The sequence below is a fragment of the Cynocephalus volans genome, chromosome 3 (genome assembly GCF_027409185.1).
Source record: "Cynocephalus volans isolate mCynVol1 chromosome 3, mCynVol1.pri, whole genome shotgun sequence".
NCBI classification, from domain to species: domain Eukaryota; kingdom Metazoa; phylum Chordata; class Mammalia; order Dermoptera; family Cynocephalidae; genus Cynocephalus; species Cynocephalus volans.
Window position 1 is genome coordinate 110,383,752 of NC_084462.1, and position 25,786 is coordinate 110,409,537.

The following is a 25,786-nucleotide window of genomic DNA, read 5'->3' on the forward strand; positions in this document are numbered from 1 at the left end:
ATTAACTATGAAAAAATACAAACAAAAAGGGAATATTTATCTACTTTCTGAAAACGTCAAATACAACGTGAGATGAGTAGCACAAAATGTGATCTAGAAAGTTTGTCCATGTCTACCCCAACTATACCTAACTCTAACTGGCATGCTGTACCCACCCTAGTCCTATTCTGTAAGGGACATGATTTCATACTTCCAGTTCAGAAGTCTTTCCACTCTCCATCAATCCTTAAATCAAGTTCTTTATGCTCCTTCAAAATTTCCCCTAATTGTAATGTAAATCCATTTCCATAATTCTATTCACAGTAGAAATAATTACATCATCTGCTACATAATAACTACGCATGCAACAGTAGACCATTAATTTAATCACCCTTCAACTGCTTTTGATCAGGCTGAGTAATGAATCCTTATTTATTAGCCTCTCTCAATGGACCTATATTTCCAGTGTTCCTCTGCATCTAGTTGCCGTGCTCTGAACCCTTGCCAAATTCTCCACATTTTCGTTCAGCCAAAGTGGACACTGAATTCTAAAAAAGTATCTGACTAATGCTAAGTATTTTGGAAATGTTGCCCAGCAGTTCCTACATGTTATGCTCCTGTGGTTAACTGGCAGTGGCTGCCCAACAATTAAGAAAATAAAGCAGTATGTTGCTGACTCACAACAAGTCCCCCCCAAACTTATACAAACATAGTTCCCCATGTTATATTTAGTTTTCCAAAAGTTGTACTTCCCTAATGGTCTCTGTTCATTTGTTCTGCTTATTTGTGTCTATTATACTCAATCTGAATATTAACCCTGTCATCCAAAAAGCTCAACAGCAACTTGAGTAAACTCTCTCTATTCCATCATCCTAGTCATTAATAGTCCATGCCTTGTCACTAACCAGTATTTGATCAGGCGATTAACAAAATCAGAATTAAAGGTTCAGAGAAGGTCTATTGGTTGGTCATGCAAGTTATGCAGCATATTCCAAGATCCTGCATACAGATAAATAGCACAGCTATATATCTATCAATAGCAGCTGAAAGAATTGATCAAACTGCTATAAAACTGAGCCAGCTTGTAAGCAAACACCTACTATGTGCCACCTTTTTGCTCAATATTAGAGATACAAGAAATAAAGATACGGTCCCTGACCTCCAGGAGTTGACTGTTGACTACAGCAAAGGTTTCACTTAAATCCAGATGATCTGTGATGGAAACATCCTTCCCAATGCAAGATTCACAAATGCTAACATCTGTGAATGTTTATAGCTGTCCATATCTGTCACCTCCTCATAGGAAAGAGCTATATTTAAGAAGAGCATCCCTCTGGTTAAAGAAATTTCTCCTAGTTTTAATGTTGTAACAGATCAGGTTTTCCTAGTGGCACCAGGAATACACATCTACACCTGCACCAAGAATACGTAGCTGTAAATCTAGATATTGTAAATCTATATATACCCATATCTATTTGTGTTCTGATAATGACACTTTATCATTGTCACCAAATTCTTCATGCTGCCTAAGAACAAAATGACAACAGCATAGAGTGACCTGTTGTTCACTGTACTGACCACTCACTGATACGCTTTGATTTCTTACAAGTCAGCAAACAATTCCCCCCACCATGATTTATCCCATGACTTTCCCATGCAGAGGGTTATAATTTACCAGGGGGCACTTTTTAATAAGAGAGAAACACATATTAGTTCTTTTCTAGCTCCAAGGCCTCTCACCTCTCACCATTTGGGGACATGTAAAAAAGAAAGGCATAGAGTAGTACGGTGGCTTCAAACCACTGTGTGAGCAATGTGGAAGGCAAGCCATATTCCCTGACTCATCAGCCAGTCTCTGACCAGCACCTTCCCAACGGCATGGCTTTTGCTTTTCCATCTCAGATTCACGTTTTTCTAAAATTGTAGCTAAAACAAATAGAAAGCTATCATTTAATTATGTAAAACCTGTCAGGAAAAAAAAAAAGAAAGAAAAGAGACATGCATGTTTTACCAAACTCTTAGGAAATCTTGTTCTTCTTTTGAAAAACTGGTAAGGAATGGAAATAAACTTTTGTTGTTTTTTATACAGATATTCAGTGGCCAAGAACAAAACTTTTTTTAAAAAAGAGGAAAGATAAAACCAGTAACTTCACTGAGCACAAGTTTTGGAATCAAACAAACCCATGTTCAAATTTTAGCACCAACATGTAAGACTTTCATGATTTCTGGGTAAATCTCTTAAAATTCCAGACCCTTAGTTTACCAATTGCAACAGGAAGGTGTTTCACCTACTTCCTGGAACCAAAGAATTAAATGAAACCATGTGTGCAGATTGCTTATTCTATTGCCTAAATTAAAAAAAAAAAAAAAAAAAAAATTGCTTAAAAGTGGAAAATTTTTTATTAACTCTCCCACTGAGACATGAAAAATAAAAGGCCCTCTGAACGTGTAGAAACTGAGTAAATGTAACCAGCCATAACAGAAGGTATTTGTTATAGTGAAATCCAACTTGATTTACCAAAGCCTCACTTTTCTTACTCATGGGTGTGAAACCTTCTGCACACATGGTCTTAGATACAGAAGGCTCTGTATGTACTAAGTATTATAAGGATGAGGAATTTAGAGCCTTCGCTCTCGGGATACTCGCTAGTAGGAGATTAGCACTCATTCAAAGTTTAAAAGTGCAATCATTGCAAGCTTAATCATTCTTTATTGGTACAAACAACAAGGGCTATGGGATGGGCTTGCCGTGGTGGGAAACCAGATGAAAATAACAGACCAAGAACCCATACTTTAGGCTTCACAAGCTTTACAAAATTGGGACTGAATCAACGAGGCATTGAGAAGATCCTCTAACAACATCCTTGAAGGAGCCAGAAACTTCCAAACAGGAAAAATAAAAATTATAGGGATGTGAATAAAAGCTAAAAATATTCTTTATTCTGTTAGAAAAGCATTTGAAAATAGGCAAAGAACGTCTTAAAGGAGGAACTCCAAACAAAGACTACACATCCACATCATAGCAGGGGGAGAGGAGGACAGCCCCTGCTCACAAAAATTCAGATCTGGGGGCAGGACCTGGGACTTGCTTTCTTGATGACCTCTTCAGTTTATTCTGCTCTACAACCAGGTTCAGAACCACTGTCTTTGTTTTCCCTACAATGCCCTGTATTTAATATATTATTTATAAAATAAATAAAAAGATTCCATAAACGAGTATATGGCAGACACTCTGTAAAGCCCTAGTAATGAACGTTTAGTGACAGTTTGTGTAGCACTACATGATTTACAAAGTATTTCCACATTCAAAAAAAAAAGTATTTCCACATTCAATCCCAAATACACAATCAAGAGAGCTGCTAAATGTATATTCCAAAGTTTGCTTCAAGACTATAAATTGGAATCTTCAAATACGTGTTTTTATGAATGGTAAACTATGTCATTTTTAACCCACCACTATTAGTCTAAGGATTATGAGGAAGTGTTATAATTTCTCCCTCACAGAGATTAATATTTGAGCTGGAACTCTTTGAACCAGCAACTCTGCTATTAGTGAAAATAGTGTGAGCAAACGTGTGCATATGGTATTGTAAATGCATGCTTACTTCAGATTCATTTTTAAGAGCAAAACATTATAAACAACTTAAATAATATCCATCAGCCTTCATTGGTTAAATATGGTATAGCCCATCCACCCAATGAATATTACCTATTCTTTTAAAATCATGGCACAGACCTGTAGACACTGACTTGGAAAAATGACCATGAAATAATACAGAGTGAAAACAAGGACGTTACAAAACAGAAAATAAGCTCATTAATGTACAATTGTATGTGTATATTTATATGCATAAAGAGATGTCAGAAAAAAGTTTGCTAAATGTTAATATGATTATCTCTGGATTTTGAAGGAAGAAAATAGGCCAGAGATTCTGCAGGACAGTACACTTACTCCACTTTAGCCTGAGTAAAGTGCTCCTTAACACATTTTGGTTTTGAGGTACACTCTCCCAAAGAGTGAAAAGATCTGGAAGACATATCAAATACATCTTATGGAGATTCAGTTATGGGTCTGCCCTATTCTCTTTCAACTCCAGTCCATGCATGGTGTTAGGAACCCCAAAAGTGAATTCAGTAAATTCCAACTCTCAAAGAGATATAAGAAGGGGGCAAATACTATAAATAATTTCAAGGCCTGAAGGATATTTTTTGTGAAAAGAAAATGGTACTCTTCCTGTGGGCAACTGCAGCTCCACGCCAGGGCCTCCGGCCAGGTGAGCAGAACACCAGCTACGTGCTAGCCTATGCTTGCTCCCTTGGACACGCACCACCGGAGCAGTATGGAAACAGCACCACTATACACAACAACCCTGCTCATATTGTTTAACTCTTTATGGAAGGAAAATAGGAATCTCAAAATACTGAGACTTGGTTGGCTTTCTTTTCCCTGTATATACTAACTCTCCTTGTATAGGAGACATGATGTGCACAGGATTCTCTGAGCCAGTGACTCATGTCTGTTTCACTGTAAACCTAAACTATTTTCATCTCCTCTTTCCTTGTTCATATGTTCTGTAAGCACATTCTTCTTGTAGGTTTAATATCGAAAGAACAAATCTTGTTCTACACCCAAACCACAAGACCCATGTTTACACAAGTTTATTTATATTGTGGGTGTACTTTTTAACCTTCTCGTCAATCACTACATTCTACTTTAACAAATGATATGACAAAGCCAGAAAATAATGCTACCAACAAAAACAGCATGGGATATACCATTTGGAGAATTTGTTAAGGTGAGACGAAGATTTCATAAGCATCTCTCATTCCAAAGGATTCTATAATAGAACCTCCAGATTCACAAGTTTAAATTCCAAGGACCAGTTAAGTTGGTTCTACTGTATTCATGTACACATGCTACAGTAATGGTTAGAAATAAAGAACCAAAGGGAAGACCAAGCTGGAAAGCACTCACTGGATTATGACAGGATTATCAATCCAAAACATGCAACAGGCCTTAAAAAGTGAATTTAACCACAGCCCCCCCCCAAAAAAAAAGGAGTAAGAGAAAACAAACCAAAAGAGCTCAAATTGTTGGCATCCCCCAATTTTTACTGAGCACTCATATCATTGTGATGTCCAACAGCTAGCTGGCAAACTAAGAAAACAATATATTGGCCTGAGAGCATCACTTATAGCAGGCAGCACTACCAATACCAAATCTATTCCAACTATGTTCAGATACAGACAAAAGCCACACAAGGACTGACTCAACATAAAATATACATTTAATTTTGTGCTAGGTTTTGCACTACTTGCTGAATTAGTACGTTTCTTTTACTTATGCTGAAGAAAAGACAGAAGAGGAAAAAGCACTAAACACATACATGACAGGAAGTGGAAGGCTTAGGTGGCAGTTTGGATGTTTTCACCTTAGAAGAGGGTTTGATTTAAAATAGAAGTTAAGAATGGGGGGGAAAAAAACTACCATTAAAAATAAAGAAACAAATGAATAAATCCCCAAGCAAATATAAGATAAGCCTTTTATGTTAGACATTTGTTGACTCAAATCTTAAGATAAAACTTAAGTTTTCCTGATTAAGCCAATTTTATTTTGAAACAGACCTGGAATATAATACTAAAAAGACCATGAGCCTTTAAAGAGAACCTCCATTCATTAAGTATATGAAACTTATAAAACCCTAAAATATAGTCGAAACAAGTTTACACGCTATCTGAAATTTTAAAAAATCAGACCAAGGCTTCTTTAAAATATTCTCTAAACCTAAAGAATCCATTTTAAGACAATATTCCCTCCTTGAATATCTGATTTGGAAAATATCACGACTTTACAACTTCTTGGAAAAGCTTCAGTGAGTTTTCTGTAATTGATATGTTATCAGTGTTACACTCTGACATAAAGTCTTTCACAGCAGTTAGGGGCAGAGAAGAAATGTGACACTGCAGGGCCTATTTTACACAAACATACCTTAAAAAACAAGACACTGTGCCCTTCAGTAGCTCAATTTCACAAAGGAAATTTCCAGTAAGGTGCATTGACACTTCTGATCTCGTAAGGATCTGGCAAAGGACAGTAATCCTAACCTTAATCAGTCTCCCCAATGGCCAACTTCACGAATTTATGCCCGTGCAATATAACCTGAATGGTGATCGAAAGGCTCCCTCCCAGCCTCCAAAAGCACTTTCCCTCACCTGTCAGCTATCTCAAATTCTGACACAAGAGTTGCATACACTTAGACATGTGACTTTGGTATTCAAAAATCATTATTATTATGTTTATACTTTGGGGGAACAGACTCTGTTTTACAGATGAGGAAACTAAAGCTCAGAGTGGTTAAGTAAATTGTTTTAGATCACACAGCTATTCAAGGGCAGAGCAGAGATTTAAACCTAGGAGGCCTGACTCTAGAAGAGTCTTTGTTGTTCCTTATTCTCTCAGACTGAAGAAATGAGAAAGACAGGGCAAGGTGAGGCAGGAATGCATTCTAGATAAACCAAGACAAGATGGACTGCATCACAGTTTTGCCTCTGATCAGCCTTGCTTTCTGGTAGACAAGAAGATACTGTTATCATCCCTGCTCAGGAGCTACAAAGATAACAAATGGGCTATAGTTTGAAGTCATTCTTTCTGGATATCTGTTCATCTCTCACGTGCACGTCATGCTGTTTAGTTGGCAAAAAAGATCAGATAGTCTTTTTAGAATAGAGTTTGTTTTGATTCCACAAGTAAAACTGGGGAGTTGACAATATGTGAGCAGAGATTCTACAATCCTATCCTGTCCATAAATCAGACATTGCCCACCCAAGCCTCATCACAGCTGTTTGCCACTGTGTTAGTCCGTTTCTGTTGCTTATAACAGCATACTTGAAACTGGGTAATTTGTAAAGAAACATAATTAATTTCTTATGGTTTGGGAGGCTGGGAAGCCCAAAATCCAGAGAACAGTTCTGGTGAGAGCCACCCTCTGGGTGGTGACTCTCCACAGTAACTCAGGTGTTATATCACAAGAGAAATGGCATGAGCTAACCGTCTCATTCGCTCTCCTTATAAAGCCATCAGAACCACTGCCATTACTCCATGAATGGATCAATCCATTCTTGAGGGCACAGTCCTCACAATGCAATCTCCTCTCAAAGGCCCTCCTTTTCAAATACATAATTGATTTCCCACCCTCTTAGCATGTTACAATGGGGTCAAGCTTCCAATACATGAACTTTTGGGGGGCATATTTGACCCATACAGTTACCCTCCTTTTGAGACCAGCAGTTGCAACAGGAATCAATTCTTAAGAACATCTTGGACAGCTGCCAAGAGGCAGTTTTATGAACTTTGTTTCAAAACCGGAAAGGGCTTAAATATGAAAGGCACATATTTCAAAGGTTTCTGCTGGTTCTCAAGGGAACTCCTCTTTCCACTTCCTTTGCTGTATTACCCCCCTCTGGCATTTCAAAAGCACAACTTCAACCCTCCTGGTTACCCCTCCCCTCCTCACACTCTTTCTATGCCTTCCATCCTTTGCTGCCAGTGCTACAAGCAACCTTAGCTTCCCCAGCAGCAAGGCCCCAAGCTTCACAAATTTTAAAGGCTCTGCAAGGGGAATTTCATCCATTTCACTTGACTGAGAAGGATCTCAGCAAGTCCTTCACAAATGAGCCAACCAATAATCATTCCTTGACACCTTTTTAGGCGGCACCCACCAGCAACTTAGACCTAAGAGGAAAGGCAAGGGCAGAGCAGAATTCTGGCATCCTTAAGCTTAAAATTTTAATACCTGAAAGGGATCTTGGTGATTGTCTATCTTGTCCAATTCCCTCACTTAACTAAGAAAACTGAAGTCCAGATGGTAATTCCAAAGTCATACAACTACAGAGTAGCAAAGCCAAGATTAGTGCTAGACACTGCTCTCCACTTTACTGTAATGCTCTTTCAAGTAAAAGTTGGAGAAGTATTAAATGATAATATGAAATATTATAGCAGTCCTATGTTCGTGGAAGGTAAGAACAGGTGGTATGTTGGGAGAGCAAGAAGAGAGAAAGAAAACACGATTAATTGCAGTGGGGACTCTTCTCAGATACATTCTTTTTCTTGGGAATTGGCACTAAATTCAGCGTGGGTCTAGAATACCTCCAGCCCATTGACTTCTAAACCTCGACTTTTGGCTATCACCTTTTTCCCCTTGAATTTTCACAGCTTATGTTTTCTCATTTGACTGTTGAAGCCAAAAGCAATGATGGCCTGCCCAAACGGAACAGCCTGGGTTAGTCCAAGAAGCACGGAATAATAACTTTGGCTAAGTCCCAATTCACAGGCCTCTGGACTGACCCCAACTAGCAAGAGCCCCTCCTATGGTTTCAATACTCTGAGCCATTGGCAAAGAACATACCCTGGGCAAAGCCCCACGCCCATTATCAGTGTGGGAATTAACGTTCTGGCATTGGTGCACATACTAACCACTCCAGGAGCCTGGATCAGCTGTTGTAAGGTTTTGTAAGTACCTATTCCAGGCCCTGGCAAACAACAGGGTAGGAAAATACGACTCTGTCATGCCCAGTTCTTGTCTTTGGAACCGCATCCTTCAGCCTCAGTACAAAATACCACCAGGTGCCTGCAATCTGTAATCAGTGCTCTATTAAAATACTCTCAGAAACTCCAGAATTATCCTGATTTCCACATACACAGCTGCACAAGGTCCTATTGGGTAACTGAAGAGTCTTTACAGGTTCACTTGAGACGACGCAGAAGCAACAAACTAGAATGCCTTTGTTAGGACCCACCATGGTGAAATCTCCATTTGGGTAGTATGGGTAAGTAGGTGGGCGTCCCTATTGTATGTCTTGGGATGTAACAGAATAACCTACAAATCCAGGTCAGACTCAAGGTCCATATGCAAATGCAGGCTCTGCCCCATTCAATCAGCTCTTCTGTCATTCAATGTCAACCCCTTTTTAATCAGCATGTTCCAGAAAATAACTAACTTTTGACCCAATTAGCTGTGCAGTGTTTGATAAAGAAAAAAAAATCTATCAGTTGAGTACTGCCCTAATAGGAACTCAATTAACACTATGACAAGTTTACTGGTATCTCACATTAACAAATGAAAAGACATTCAAGCACATGTGATCAGGATCACCATTCAGAAGCTGGCGGCCAAAGCAAAGAAGTGGACGCCTCTTCCCTTCCCCAACCTGACAGATGCTGGATGGTGAGAAAAAGCCTATATTTGACATCAGAGGATCTAGGTCTCAGCCTGTTGTTGCCTTTACCCAACGAATAATAGTTGAGCAAAATTCTACATCTCTGAGACCCACATGTAAATCTTTAAAATGAAATAGTGCCACCCACTTCACAGGACTGTTGTGAAGGATAAAAAACGAGGTTATGAAAATCAGCTTCCTGGGTCCAAGGGCTCCCACCTGGGATGTCCCAATCCCAGAAAGGCAGACAAGTACATCATCAGCATGGCAGCTTACATGTGCAAAAGCATGTATATCATGGTGTATTTCACAAAGACTTCCCTCAACTGTCATAATATTTCATCTTCCAAACTTGTGATGGAGGTTGGGAGGTATCAGTGATTCTCCGTGACAGGAGAAGGGAGGGTCCTGCAGTCCTGTTCTATTCCATTTCTCCCTTCGGCCTCACCATATGGAACCACCAGTCTAAGCAGGAAAATAATGACAGGAGCCAACTTAAGTCTGCCCCACTGTGAATGAAACATTGTTACCCAAGGGAGATGTAAAGTGGTGTGAACATTTAAAAAAAGAAAAAATAGAAAGTGGACACATAAAGAACAGAGCAAAGCTGGGACAAGACACACTCATTCACTCAATATGGCGGCGCTATCCAAGACATTGAGAATATCGAGAAGAACAAGATCAACAAAGTCCTTTCCGTCATGGAGCTTATTCTAGTGGAAAAGAAGAGTCAACAAGTTAACAAATCAATTGAGAAGAAATCAATTTAGACAGGTCCTGTGGGTTCAGCAATTAGGCAAAGGAATAAAGAATAATAGTCACTATCAATCATTCACCACTAACCATCAGACAGGGAAATCAAATAATGTGGAGCCAAAGCACTCCAAGCCTTCCAAGAGGACATTTATCTGGCCTTGATAGTATTTCTGCTCCCAACACATATAAGGGGACTTCAAAAAGTTTGTGGAAAAATAGAATTGAAAGATAACGTGAATCTTTCCATGAATTTTTTGAAGTACGCTCGTACTGCTTGTCATTAACAGAGGTGACAAAGAAATCACATCAAGGGATAGAACCTGTCCTCCTTCACTCAACAAACATTTACTGAGTAATTACTACGACCTGGGCTCTGTGCAAGGGTTGGAGATCACAGACAAATTAGATATATTCAAGGAAAAAATTGTCTAGTTGAGGAGAAAGACAAAGAAAACAGGCAACCAACTAAACTAAATTAAGAATCTGAAGTTGCTGCTCCACAGCAGCAGAATAAGCAGGTGCAGCTTAATCCTTCCAAAGCTGGTGATGGGGAGATAGTTACTCTATTAAACCTCTCCTTGAAATGTAATTAAAGAATTTAATTAGGTCTGCCTGCACAGATTACGCAGGTAGATCCATTTCAATGGACAGCCATAAGGAGTGCTTTGGGAAGCTGTTAGCTCTGTGTGAGTGACCTAGAACACATGCCTGCTCTGGCCTCTGCTTCCACCTGGAATCTGTGCTATGGGTATGCGGTGAGCTGCTTCAGCCAAGAGACAGACAGACTTCAGCCAAGGTGGAACACAGAGAACACTCTGCAGGGAACCATCTCTACACAAAATGTACACACTTTCAGGACAGCAAGAAAATATCAATAAATGGTCATGGAGAAGTTGCCATAGAAAAAAGGTGTCTGAGACAAACAGGAAGTCTTCAAATGTCCACTTGGTGCTAGGTGTTATTGTGGGGGAAGGGGAAGGCAGAATAAAAACTACGTTAAAAATGCTCATCCCCACCTGTGTAGAGTTCACTGAAGTGGGAGGGGACAGACCTGAGGTCATAAATGGATAGTTTTGCAAGAGTAAGTTTTCTTGGCCCAAACTCATTTTAAAATATATATACAGATTTCCCATTGTGGAAATTGGGAGGACCTGGCAACTCTAGGACTGTACTCCCACCATCTCTATTGTCTCAAATTCGTCAGTCCCTGTCTCTCCCTATCTTATCATCCAAACAGGCTTAATGTCAGTTGACCTTCATCATCCAAGCTGCCCTGTTTTTCTAATAACTGGCCTGTTCATTCCTGTCTGGTTACTGAAGATACAGAATCTGGTGCAGATACCAAATTAATGAGCATGACTGGAAAAGTTGTAAGAATACATTTTCAGAGAGGTAGAGCACAGTTAAAAAAAAAAAAAAAAATCCTGCCCAATGGGAGAGTAAAACAGAGATCAAAAAATCATCACATCGTTTTGGGAGAACTGAACCAAGGGCATCAAAATAAACAAAAAAAACCAAGCCAAATATTTGTATCACAGAGTCATATTAGAAGTTTTAAAAACACTTTATATTCTCTCCCTTTTGCAACATGCCAATATGTTCTGATAAAGTGCCAATGAGCAGGCTCTGGAGAGACAAATACGAATAGGGTGAGGTGTGTGTGTGTTGTGGGAATAGGGGTGCCAGCAGTCTCATGTACAGCTGACTGGTATAAACTTCTGGAAGACACCTCAGTTATACTTATCAAAAGCTCTGAAAATAGACATAGCTTTGCAACAGCAATTCTACTCCTACGAATTTTTCCAAAGGAAACCATGGAACGAGTGGGCAAAGATGCACATTCAAGGATGTTCATCTACTCGATTGATATTCTTAAAATACCAGCCTGGTAGTTTTCTTTGATATTCTATTTACTCTCTCTATACATAACCCTCAAGAGTCAGTGTTTCATGGAAAATGGAGGGCCGAAACCTTATCTATTCATGTTTTTACCCTCTTAACTAGGCATTTTGTTGAGTATCTACTATATTCCAAGTCTGTGTTAGGAACCCAGACCTCAGAGACAAACAAGACAATCACTGCCCATGGAGAAGGCCAGCGGGGAGGGCATGGTCAGGGGATGATGCCTGATGGAGCTCTGAACCTACAAGAGGGCTCCTCATAACCACCACTACCTCAAGGACCACTGGCTTCAAACTGAGAATTTAAATTTATATAAGATCCGCATTATGCTTTTTAAAATAACTTTTATATCTAGCCTTTCCCTCAGAGGCCCATGCAGCAGATGGCTTAGTTTCTGTGTTCACCTCAAAAATACCTGGAGGACAATAAATTACACAACGCCAAAGGACCATTCCCAGGACCACCACCATGTGCTTTACTCCCTATATGAAAGACCTTACACTACACATTGTTATACAATTGGTCTATTAATTCTCTGTCTTCCTGTAACACAGAAATCCCTCCGTGGTTCTAGACAGTTGTATCAATGTGACAGCAGATGGAATGGCTTCCCAGAAGGTAAGCCTAACCCAAAACAGCCAGAGGTGGGAAGCCCTGAAGAGAAAGAATGCAGGGTTGGGAAACAGGAACTTTCACTAGCCAAATTAAGATAAATAAATTAAAACAACTTAAGACAGATAAATTACATATCTTTTTTTAAAAAGTACCAGTGCCTTAATTAGTTTGAAGTTATTTGGTACTGGTTGATGACTTGGATACTTCTTGAAAGCAGAGTTCCTTGATGCTGAATTATTTACAAAATGACTATGCTGATTTCTGCTATTCTAATTCTACCCCTCATTTATCATACACTTACTTCTCAATGGTATGTAAATATAAAGACAGCTCACTGTACTTAGTGAGAAGCAGAAATGATTAAATGCAAATGCAAAAGTCATGTCAACACAGTGCAGAAAACTAAAGTTTTCATTTTCTTCTATTCAATTAACTTAGAGAAACAACCTGGAATTTAGCCAAGAATGAATACTCAGAAATAAATAAGCTTGATGACAGAATCCAAGTCCCATAGATACCTACTCTTATCTATTATAAAATTAGAATGCTCTCATTTCTTAACAGCGGTTGAAGGAAAACACTCCAAAAAGAATCTAGTTTGAAATATCCACTGAGCTGAGCTTTCTGACATACATTAACCACTGAAAAACTCATTAAATCACATACACATACCCCAACTTTACAACCAGATTTTAACAAGAAAAGGTACAAAGAAGAAAAATAGAAGAAAGGGCACAGGATGAGAACAAAAGATTTCATGGTATTTCCAAAGACCCGGTGTTGGGAAAATCTAATAGTTTAATCAGGCCCCCTCACCCCGGGTCTGGTTGGGTGTGGTGCAGCACATTCTTTGTAAACAAAGTGTGTGTGTGTGTGTGTGTGTGTGTGTGTGTGTGTAGTTAGTGTGCATGTGTGCTAATGTATCTTTTTAGTTCTGTTGCTATTCTTGTGTTCTAGAGAGTTGTGTGGAGCAGTGGCCCTGAACTGCTGGCTGGCAGAGAGCTCATGTCTAAAAATAGAGTTTCTCTTTGGACTGCCTAGCTCCTAGGTGTGTGTGTGTGTGTGTGTGTGTGTGTGTGTGTGTGTGTGTAGTTAGTGTGCATGTGTGCTAATGTATCTTTTTAGTTCTGTTGCTATTCTTGTGTTCTAGAGAGTTGTGTGGAGCAGCGGCCCTGAACTGCTGGCTGGCAGAGAGCTCATGTCTAAAAATAGAGTTTCTCTTTGGACTGCCTAGCTCCTAGGTGTGTGTGTGTGTGTGTGTGTGTGTGTGTGTGTGCGCGCACGTGCGCGCGCAGCAATAAAGAGTACTCTTTCTTCAACCAAGGCTCCAAGGACGCTTTTTCCTGTTACCTAGCTCATAGACCTGGGTGTGAAGGGTTTGTGACCCAGTCTGGACAACAGGCTTGAGAGGTCTGTGAGCTCTAGACCCAGCCCTAGCTCTATACCCAGGCAAATCAACAACCTAGAGATAACTCTCAAGTAGCTGTTTACAGATCAGGGAACTCATTTCATGATAGAAGACGTAAGGCAACAAACCAAGGGGCTAGGAGTCAGGGATCCTCCAATAAACCTTGCTATTTCCAAGTGTGTGGCTGCAGACTGCAAGCAAGGAGGCTGCCCATCAGCAGATGTTGGCTCTCTTCCACTGGATAGGGCACATGGTGAGCTCGGGACGAGTGTATGATGTATTTTTCTCATAGCTAGACTAGGAGGTGGAGATTTCTTCTCCCCTTTCTTAAGTGAGCATTCGGATAGTCTGTACTGTTCTAGGTAAGGTGTGTACAGTGGTTACATGTACCATTCAGTCCCTGGGTTCCAGAATGGTTAGAATGGATCACGAGACAACTAGAGTTGTAACGATGTCACTGAGAACCGTGGATTCAGATTGGGATGACGCTTTTTAAGTAGTTCCATGGCTGCTTCCCAATGTAGCAGCTGACCTGGATTCTGAATGCTGCCTGCTGGGAAAAGGATAAGTGAATGTGTGGTTTACCTATTACCTATGAGGACTGGATTATATTAGAGGAAGGCATCTTTGGAACCATGCGTAGAAAATGAATTACGGGCCAGGGAGGGAAGAGACATACCTCAGGATGCCTTGCTTCTCACTTTGTGCTTCTGAGGGAAGCTGACTTAACGAACCACATGGGTGTGCCTCCCAGTCCAAGCTGAAGGGAACAGAGGAGGACCCTTGACTCAGGAAGAGTCAATCCAGCCACAATCTGGCTTCACTTGAAAAGATAAACTGGGCCAATCGGATTAAGGAAAAAAAGAAAAGAAAAGGAAAGAAAATAGAGTTAATACTAAACTAGTAGTGGGAGCTAAAGCTTTAAGGTCAGTTATGATGTGGAAAGAGACAGAGGAGAAAACAGATTACATATAAAAAAGTTACAGAAAAATTTGATTTGTAGGTTGAGCAAAAGTTGGTAAAGATATGCAAAGAGAAGGAGTGGGACAGAGAGAAGGAAGAGAAAGAGGGAGGCAAAAAAATAGTAGGAGGGAGAGGGAGGGAGGGGGGAGAGAGAGGAGAGAGAAAGAGAGAGAGAGAGAAAGGGGGAAAGAGAGAGAGAGAGAGAGAGGGAGGGAGGAGGAGGAGGGGGAGGAAGAAAGCACTCAGAACTTCCTGAGCTCATCTACACTTCCAGTTTATATGGAGGCTTATGAAAAACTATTTTTCTAAAGTAATTGGAATGAGCTGCTTTTTCTTGCAACCAAAAAAAAAAAAAAAAAAACTAATAAGGCCCAGATGAAGGCAAGAAATGGAGCACGCTGGGGTCCTAAGGCAGAAGCTGAGGGCCAGCCCCCTCCTTCTGGATACAGGTAAGAAACAGAGCATGCCTGAGGCAGCCCCCCCGCCCCCCACCAAGAAACAGGCAAGGAGCACATCTAAAACACCACTTCCTCATGGGTGGCCCACCACAGCCAACAACAAAAGCAGCTAAACACCACAGCAGTAGCCACAGCTACCATGCAGGTGGCCCACCAGACACCCAACTGCAGTGACACAAAGAGAGTCACCAGCGGAGACCTGAAAAAGAAGAGGACATCTCTCTCCTCAAAGCCCACTCCAACACAGTAGAAGAAGCAACTGCTCTACCATGCCCCTGCTTTATTTCTAATTTTAATAATTTGCCTTTCTCTTTTTCCTAAGTCAGTGTAGATAAAGGTTAACAAATTCTGTTGATCTTTTTAAAGAATCCAAAAAAAAAAAAAAAAAAGACGATTAAGCAGTCTACAAAGCACCACTGATGTAAATATTTAAATCAAACATTAACTTTACATAACTCTTCTAGGATATAATTTTATATATATTGTATAACTTAAATATGTATCTATCATTTATTTTCTTTGACAGACTTTGTTATGGGAGATTAAAATCAAGCTCAAAACTCATTTCCCTAAAAAAAAATAATTAAAAAAATTAATGTTTCTTCAAATTAAGAAGGAAAAAAAAAAAAGAACTTAACAAAAGCACTGAATATTCACAAATAAATTAAAATCTGCAAGTATGTTTCTCACTATTTTTATTCATATAGTTGGCCTAACAGCTGCCGAAATCAGTTCATACAGTTCACTGGGAGAACACAGATTAATGTGAATGTGTAATTTGTTGCTATTAAGGTATGTGAATAGTAAAATGACAGCAGAGTTTTAAATACATGGAGAACTCTGATTGCCTATATTAGATGCTCAGCTCACTGAGCTTTTATCATCCCCAAAGGCAAGATAAATCCTTTCAAAAGACATATTAATGTAAGATGACTTCTGTACTTTATGTGATGGGCAAAACTGACCAATTCAAGCTTATGATTCCCACAAACTCAAACCACACTAAACATGTCATCTAAAAAAAAGAGAAAGAATGCATAGAAAACAAACTTTGGTGACAGACAAGATCTCTCAGAACTGCCTTTTCTCCATGACTGCACAGCCTTGGGGCCCTGCTTCTCATACAGGACTTCCGATCAGAGAACTGGTAGATGGCCTCACCCAGACTCATCTCCTCTACATTCACTCCCAACTCTGAAGTGGCAATATGGAACCCAACACACCTGGGGCCCTCCCCTCATCCTAATCATCTTCCTCCTGATGATTCTCGCCAGGCTAGGCTAGGTGCCATTCTGTTCCATCACATGCCCATAACTTCATCACTGTGCCAAGCACGCTGTAGGGAACTGTAATTTCCTGCCTATGGGTCTGCGTTTCCAACCAGATTCCGAGCTACTGAAGAAATCCCGACACCTAGCACAGTGCCTGGTACATCACAGAGCTGAAAAAGCATGTCTTTAAATGCATGGATCTGTACTGTTCCTCTTGTTCCATCTTCCTTGCCCTAGTAAGTTTCCTTTTAAGAGGACTACTTAGCCCCACAGTCATGTTTAAAGAGACTGTTGCAACCATCCCCACTAGGTTTTGGCTTTGTTGCCTCCATACCAAAATAAAGGTCATGACCAATCCTCTGCAGGTGCAGTCTATGCTCTGCATTTTCCCTAAATACATTAAACATACTTTTAAAAATAAGGAAAGAAAGAATAAGAAACAAGTCAAAGACACAATCTTACCAGCTTACAAAAACACCTAATGCAGAACCATAATCCAGGGGTCAGGACAAAACAAAAGGGCCACATAGCAAATATGTGAAGCTTCACAAACGATACGATCTCTGGGGCAACTACTCAACTCTGCTGTGACAGTGTGAAAGCACTCAAACAATACATAAATAAAAGGACATGACTGTTCCAATAAAACCTTATTTATATAAACAAGTAGCTGTCCTACAGCTGGAATTTGTTGACCCCTGATTAATCTAATGCAACAAGCACATGCCAAGCATATATGTATATGCAACACATCAACACCAGCTGCTAAGGTATATAGCACAGTATCCCAGGCCTACATTGTACTAGAGGAGAATCACACATAAGTAACTCTGAAAAACAGGCAGACTTGATAAATATAACAGAAGCACAAATAACACTCAACAGTCAATTTAAGAGCATCTGAACTGTTGACCAGGACCTCCTTTTCCAACACTCTTCCCTGGCTCTAGGACACCACAAACTCTGGTTTTCTTCTAACCTCTTTGACCACTCTTTTCAGTCTCCTTCGTAAACTTTTCTCCACTACTTGTGTTCTTTCCTAAAATGTTGTTATTTCTCCAGGTCTTGCACTATGCTCTTTTCTTTCTGCACTCTATAGTCTCCCTTGGTAACCTCATTCATTCCTAACACTTTCTAGGCTGAAAACAACCAGACCTACATCTTCTGTTCACATATTCACAATGAATTTCCACTTGGACAGACCATAGGCACGTCAAACTCAGCAAGTCCAAAACTGAATGAATCATCCTCCCCTAAACAGTTTCTAGTGCTATGTTCCTATCTCAGTAAAGAGCACCACCATCCACCTAAGTCAGAAATGCAAGTTTCCTCCTTAACCCCTCCCCTCCTTTATTCTCAATGATCCCTCTCCCTCACAATAGATAAATAACCAAATTCTATTCAGCTCTACTTTCTAAATCTCTCCACACTACTCATTTGTCTCTCTCTCTCATCATCATTCTCTAAATCAAGTTGCCATTATCTCCTGCCCAGATTACTACCAACACCCTTGAATTGATGGGCCAGTAGCCAGTTTTGCCTCCTTCCAATCCACTTCCCACAGTAGACAGCTAGAGTTACTTTTCTAAAATGACTGGGGTAGGGGTTCTGGGGCGTGGAGCCAGGGGAAGCTGAACCCAGTTGCAACTAGGCAAGGTGCTGCCACCACCTTGGGGCCCCACTAGAGTCCTGAGGCATGGATCTGGGGGAAGCCAAACCCAACAGCAACCAGGTAAACAGCACTCCAGAAACACCATTTTCATGTGGGTAGCCCACCATAACCACCACAATTGCCATGGCTGCCGCAAAAGTGGCTACTCTCAATAGCAGCAGTCACAGCCACCATACAGATGGCACACCAGACTGTCAACTGCATTGACACAAAGAGAGTCACCATTGGAGACTAAAAAGAAAAAAGAGATCCTCTCTCTCCACAAAGCACACTCCAGAGTAATAGAAGCAGCATCTGATTTACAATAATAGGGGAGGACTTGATCACACCTGTCTCAGTACTAGACAGATCATCTAGGCAACAAACCATCAGAGGAACAGTTAATCTATCAGATGGAGAGAAAAAAATATACAGGTATTAGAGGGAGGCAGAGGGAAGGGAAGGGGGAGGGGGAAGGGGGGAGGAAGAATGGGAAAAGAAATAAAAGAATAAATAAATAAATAAAATGCCTGGGGTAGATTATTCAACAGTTGTCTCTCAGCCCAAGCCCACTCTTTGCATTCTTCTCTGTGACGCTGGAGCTAGAAGTCTGCAAGCCACATTTCCCAGACTCCTTTGCAAATGGCTTCTTATTAAGTTCTGTCCATGGGAGCCAATGGTAGGAAGAAGACCAGAAGGCCGAGGTGGGGAGAAGAAACTCTCTTCCTGTTTTCCAGCTCCTGTCAGCCTCCACAATAGTAGACAGCTCCAGCTCCCCATGCTTTTAGCACTCTGTATACCAGCCACAGACCCTCCTTTAATGGTCTGAGTATCAGCCACAGGGTGATACCTCCCCAGAGTCCAAGCACCTCCTTAGCAATCAGCACATCAGCTCAATGGTAGCCCCTACTCTGAGTTTCCAGATTCACTTAACAATATCCATTCCCTTGCCCAGCCCAGCCCCAGGGATGGTAGCTGCTTCCTGAAGTTACTGGTCTCTGGACTACCTCTGTGTCTACTATTTACAATTTCAGCCATCCAATACACTATGTCCCAATTCCCTATGTTAAATCACCTCTATCTGAAATACTAACTTTGCGCCTATTTTCTGAATAGACCCTGACTGATGCAGTTCTTGGTACCAGGAGTGGTTCCCAGGAAACAGACTCTAAAAATGAAATTCTGAGACTGGTTTCTTATCTGTCTGACTTTTAACAGTGATAACCCCCTCACCTCCTTCCAATAGATTCCCTACATGGCATCAACGGTGATTCTTCTAGAACGTCTATAGTCACCTCAATGGCTCACCACTGCCATCAGGAAAGTGGGTTTGAAAAGGCACTCAGGGTTCTAGAGCCAGTATTTCTCTCTCTCAACTTCTCTTGCCACTTCTTTCTCCTTCATGCTTCAAGCTCAAATCACTTTGAACTTCCTTTCCAGTATGCCTCTTTCGCTCCCTTCACAAAGCTGTTTCATCTGCCTTGTATAGTACCTCTAAACCTCTCTGTTACCCAGTTAACTCCTACTTAGCTTACTCCAACATGTCTTCCCAGATCTGCATGTAGCCTGAACTTCAGCCGTTACAGCAGTAATGATACTGCCTGTTAACTCTATGTACTTACTCTGTATTCACTCATGAATCTGTGAATTCTGGGAAGACAAGTGTCTTAGTCCACTTGGGCCGCTATAACAAAATTCTATAGACTGAGTATCTTATAAACAATAGAAATTTATTTTTCACAATTCTGCCTAAGATCAAGTATACTTGATGTCTGGTGAGGGTCCATTTCCTAGTTCATAGATGGCAACTTCTAGCTGTGTCCTCACATGGTAGAAGGGACAAGGTAGCTCTCTGGGGCACTTGTATAAGGGCACTAATCCCATTTATAAGAGCCCTCATAATCTAATCATCTCCGCAAGGCCCCATCTCCCCAAACCATCACATTAGTAATTCACATCAACATATGAATTTTGGGGGAACACAATCAGACCATAGCAGCAGGTACCATGTTTATCTTGCTCACAGTTTTAAACCTACATAGTAGGTGCCCAATAATAGTTTGTTGAATGAATGGATGAATCCATGAATGAGAAGGTAAAGATTAATACCTAATAGGGAAATTGGGAATACTTCTTAAAGGAGGTAAGACTTTGCAGTGGATCGCTAGACCCAATCTCCAGCATTACAGAAATTCTAAAGAAAATAGCATTACCTTTAGCTTCCACAGACTCCCTAACAAAACAGATAAAAAGATTTCTTTCTCTTTTAGGATACCCAAATGATCAGTAGGTTCTTAGAAAATATACTTCTTGAGAATAAAACTTCTATCTTTGGAAATAATCCACAGGCCAACCACAAAGACAAAACTAACTCAGAAACATAGTAACTAAACTTCCTTGGATGTTTACCAGCCCATACTCTCCCCTTTTAGATTCCAGCTTCTGTTCTAAAGTAAAATGTGTTCTGAGATTCGAATAAACTTACTTTATTGCTTTCCTTTCATAAATCTCACATACCAGATTTTAGAAACTGTTTTAAACCAAGTATGTTATAAATCTGAACATTACTTTCAGAACTCATTAAGTGGAAAGAAAAGTGCTTCAGTGAGGTAAACATCTTTGTATTGATCTCTCTATATAGATTTGCTATATAAATTGGAGATGTGTTTCCATATTTGGAACCCATTCTCCCCTTCACCCCAAACAGCCAAAATAATAAAAGAAATGGCTGAACTTTCCTATGGTTTTGCAACTTTAAGGGTAAAAGTAATACATCTACATGAATTTTACTTCTCAAAACTTACCTTCCATACTTTAATTTACAATGAAGTAGGTCACATACTGGCCAAAGCTATTTTTTTTTTTTTAATGCTTCTTGGCTATTTAGTAGACTTATCTTTGCTGAGTAAACATCAAATTTTTCAGTTCAAATGTTTTAGTTCTTAGGAATTTGGTTAATCATTTAATTTTTTCCTTAATCTCTTGGTAACAACAAAATACTTAGCAGAAATCAATGATGGCACATATTCTCCCTTATTTATTTTTGGGCAATTACATTAAGGCTATCTCTGGCACGAGGTTAAAATAGCACAGCAGCACAAAAGAAGAAATCATTCTCCAAAGGTGTTTGGTTTTTTAAAATAGAAAACTTTAAAGTTCCTGCTTTGCATTGTTACTTTACTATCTCTTAACTAACAATGGATCAAATGCCTGCTCTGCCACTCTTCCTCCCTGCCTTCCTTCCTCACACCAAACTCCTTGGTAAACTTGCAACTGTCAGCCTAAGTGGGCTTTCTTACCTGAATCTCTCAGCCTCATGTCCCTCTGCTACATCCCTAGAAGTTTATTCAGAAAAATAATCCCCAAATCACTTATCTAGTGAGTTTCAGTTAAATCTCAACTATCATTCTTGGCATCACATAGGGTCTTCTGGCTTCTCCCCTTAAAAAAAAAAAAAGAAAAGGGGGAAGTGGAGGGAAATTTTGGTAGCAGAGACATAGCTCCAGAGCAGACAAAGACACATAAATGAATGAGAATACAGTCTTCCTGAGAACTGACAACTAAGAGTGAAAGTTTAAAAGTTTAGGCTGCAGTAAACGGTAAGGCTCTAGAGCCAGCTTGCCTATGCTCGAATCACAGTTCTGACAATTGTTACTCTACAATATTTGTCTCTTTAATCACAATATTTGTCTCTTTGTGCCTGCCTCAGTTTCCTCATCTATAAAATAGTGATATGAACACCTACCTCATGAGGTTGCCAGGAGGGGGAAATGCAATAATTTACACAAAATGTTTAAAACAGCACCCATAGTGGGCAGTCAGTAAGTGTTACCTATCATAATTTTCCTTCTCATCCTAAAAAGGCCAGTCAGCTCACACAAATTAAAGTGGAAAAGTCAATAAAAAATAGAAGAGATAGGAAAAAATAAAATGTCAAGAAGGTGGGCATAAAGCAGGGAACCGCTTTCGGTATAATGAGACGTGACGCTGAATATGAATGTGCAGCAGAACCTTGGGTAGCGAAGAAATTAGGCCAAAATGGAGACAAATCTAAAGGTGAAGGAAGCACTGACATCAAAATAGCTTGTGGCACAGCAGGAGGGTCTTCAGACCTGAAAGGACTCTCCTGTGCTACTAGGCCAGGGTTTTCCACTAGTGCATCCCCCAAACCCTGGGGATCCCACAGAGCCTGCACAAGAGCCTCTTTGAGGATGGGGAGCGGGGAAAGCCTCATCATCACCTCTCACCTATCAACCACAATCGCTCAAGTACAACAGCTCCACTTTTATCTGCTTTATTTGCTCCCAATGCTAAATATAATACCCTTTGTCTAAAAGGTTCTATTTCTAAAGAAAGGGAAAAATAAAACTACAAGAGGCCACTAATCTAGTCGAGCCTCACATTTTATAGATTAAGAAACAGAAGCCCAGAGAGGGGAATTGACTTTAAATTTGTGCAGCATGTATGTGTCAGAAGCAGGAAGGAGCAATTTTCTGACTCAAAGGCCAGAATCCTGCCCACTGTGCTCGGGAGGCACAGTCCTCACCATCTCCTCCGTAACACGACTCACATATGCTGGTGCTCATGTGCTGACTGCAACCAAGCCAACCTTCGTCTGCTCCCAAACTCAACCTTGACACCACTGTCCATGCCTTTACTCTCTCACGTTCCCTCCACATCTACTCATCTATCAAATACCAAATAAAATATCACATCTTTCAAGATTCAGTTCAAACCGCTTCTGTGGCTTCTTTCTTATTCTCTTTCATACCCAATTCCTCCTCCCCTACTCAATCAAACCCTTAATCCTACTGAAAATTTTGCAGCTTCTATCAGAGTACCCACAAGATATTACTGCATGTATTTGTTTTCTTGTGTTCACTGACTAGACTGTACACTCCTCCTGAATAGTATCAATTCCTATTGCTATGCAGCTTTGTATCCCCAATCCACAGCTAAGTGCCCCACCCCTAAGAAGCTTGCATATATATTTTTAAATATTTATAATTCTTTTAATTACAAAAACAATACAAAAACACACAGTAGAAAATAAGAGGTCATTATAAACCCACCCTTCAGGGATAACTGCTATTAACAGCATGCTACACAAGCTCTTAGACTTCTTTCTACAACTATATAACTCATACACATTAAAAAAATAATTATTTTCAATGGAGTATATAAAGTACCACAACTTCTTTTATCACCTGAAAAAAAAAATATATAGACATATAATGTGTAGGTATATATGAATATATTTGTATATATTCATAGAGTTAGAGAGAGAGAGAATCTATCCTATTTTCTTAATGTGATATGTTATTTCTTTATACAATTATGTCATTTTATTTGAGCATTTTCCTATTGATGGTTATTCACACTCTTCCCAATTTTTTAATGGTAATCCCATATCCTTCCAAAATGTACTAATTTTAATTAACCCTCCACCTCTAGGGCATGACATTGCCTTTTGACTGTTCAGTACTGGGTATTATCAATCTTACTGGTCTTTGACAATCTAATAAGTGAAAAAATGGCATGTTATTAATATTATTATTACTATTATATATAATAATATGTTGTTATAATGTAAGTCATTATAATATACATAATATGACAATAATGTTATTATTATTGCATTTCTTAGATTATTATTGAGGTTGATCATCTTCATATACGGTTGTCCAGGAAGCAGGGAGGGGTTCTTTAAAGCAAAAACTAAATTTTTTCAATAATGGCAAAATAATATCTTCTTATGCATGAGCTGGAGATGAGAAGTGAGAATAAAGTGTTTTTGCCTAGTGGCTGAGCTAAAAATTAGACATATACCAGGACTGAAAGAAAAATTGCTCCTCAATAATGGTAGAAATCTCAGTTCAAATTAATCTAAGGGAAAAACAAAAGCTCTTTCAACCAAGTTATACATGACAAGAGAAGGGTACCACATACAGTGCTTGGGTAGAGACCATGATCTCTTATATAGGACTCTGTAAATAAAGCTCAGCTACTTCGGCCCATCTGTTAGGACTCAAAATTTGTACAAATCAATCTGAATTTACTGAACACCTACTGCACACCTGACAGACAATGAAGATATAAATATCGCTAAGATTCACGCCCTGACTTTGAAGAGTTACCTTTTTTTGTTGTTTGTTTTAATAGAAAAGTATTTTGGGGTAATACCATACATAAAAACTTCAAAGAATGTCCTTAAAATATTGATATTTTGTCTTTGATATTCAAGAGATTAAAGAGCTCAATTTGGAAAAGCAATCTCCAAGAACTGAGAAAAACATTACTCCCTGTGGAAGAAAATGCAGAATGCTTTCAACATATCCTCCTTACTCTCCTACCAGTGAACACATCCCTATAAATTGCATATTATATGAAAGACAGGTTATTATTTTTACAATTAGTATGCTCCTAAATGTGTATAGGAAGAATGCCTGGTATGTATGACAATCCTTATTAGCGTATGTGTTAGATGGTGAATTATTTTAAGGCACAGACTTTAAGTCTCCTTGCATTCTACCCAACGCATTAACTAATCACTTAGTAAGTCCTCCTTGAGAAGGACCTAATCCTCAAAGGCAGAGGCAGAGAGACAGACATTCAAATATTTGTTTTTACAAGAAGGAAAAAGAGCCTCTGCCTTCACATTCTTCTCTGATGGTTAACAAATCATAGACCATAAGCTACCAGGGCCTAACACATCCTAATGTTAAAAAAAAAAAAAAAAAATTATGAGCATGTTCTATAACACTTGAAAGAAATTATCTCAGACTTATATGGTGATATCCCCAAGTACTGGTAGGCCCTGGCAGTTTATGGTCTGTGATTTGTTAACCATCAGAGAAGAATGTGGGATTCTGATAAAAGGATACGTTCTGCCCCCATATTCTGACTCATGTGCTCACTTCTGCCTTTCCACCATGGTATGGCCCTTGCCAGATACCAGTGCTATGTCTTTGCTCTTGGACTTCTCAGCCTTCAGAACTGTGAGCCGAATAAACTTATATTGTTTATAATTTACCCAGTTTGTGGTATTCTGTTGTAGCAGCAAAAAACAGACTAAGATAGGGTAGCATTATCTTCTACAATAAAGCATATTCTTGAACTTATCCGTTGTTATTCCCTCTTCAAACATGCACCTTCTGCTAGGTCTTTAGTCTAAAATGCACACATAGAGTCACTAGGCTAGTTTCTCGGGCTACCACTTACAACATCATTTAAGCCACTATGAAAGGGGGATTCACACCATCAGTCAAGGTTAGAGAGGGCACCAATCTACTCACATTACAAAGCAGGTGCTTTACTTATACTGCTACTTCATGAGGATATTCTCTAAAACTATTTCCTGTAAGTAGATGAGGCTGGACCAATAGTTTAAGGCTGCTATAATATCATTTAGTACAGTGAATTGAGATGCAGGAAAAATTGAACTCCTTCTCTATTAATCATCACAGACTTTTTTGAGAGAAGATAATAAGTTCCCTATTTTCAACATAAATGCTTACAACTTTTTAAAGTTAATGTATGACAGGGAATCCCATACAGTTGAAGTCTT

General features: G+C 39.6%; 1 protein-coding gene across 2 annotated transcripts in view; it reads right to left on the reverse strand.

Annotated features, from left to right (window-relative positions):
* Positions 1-25,786, reverse strand: part of STXBP6 (syntaxin binding protein 6) — a 234,020-nt gene that overhangs the window by 163,498 nt on the left and 44,736 nt on the right. The window lies entirely within an intron of this gene.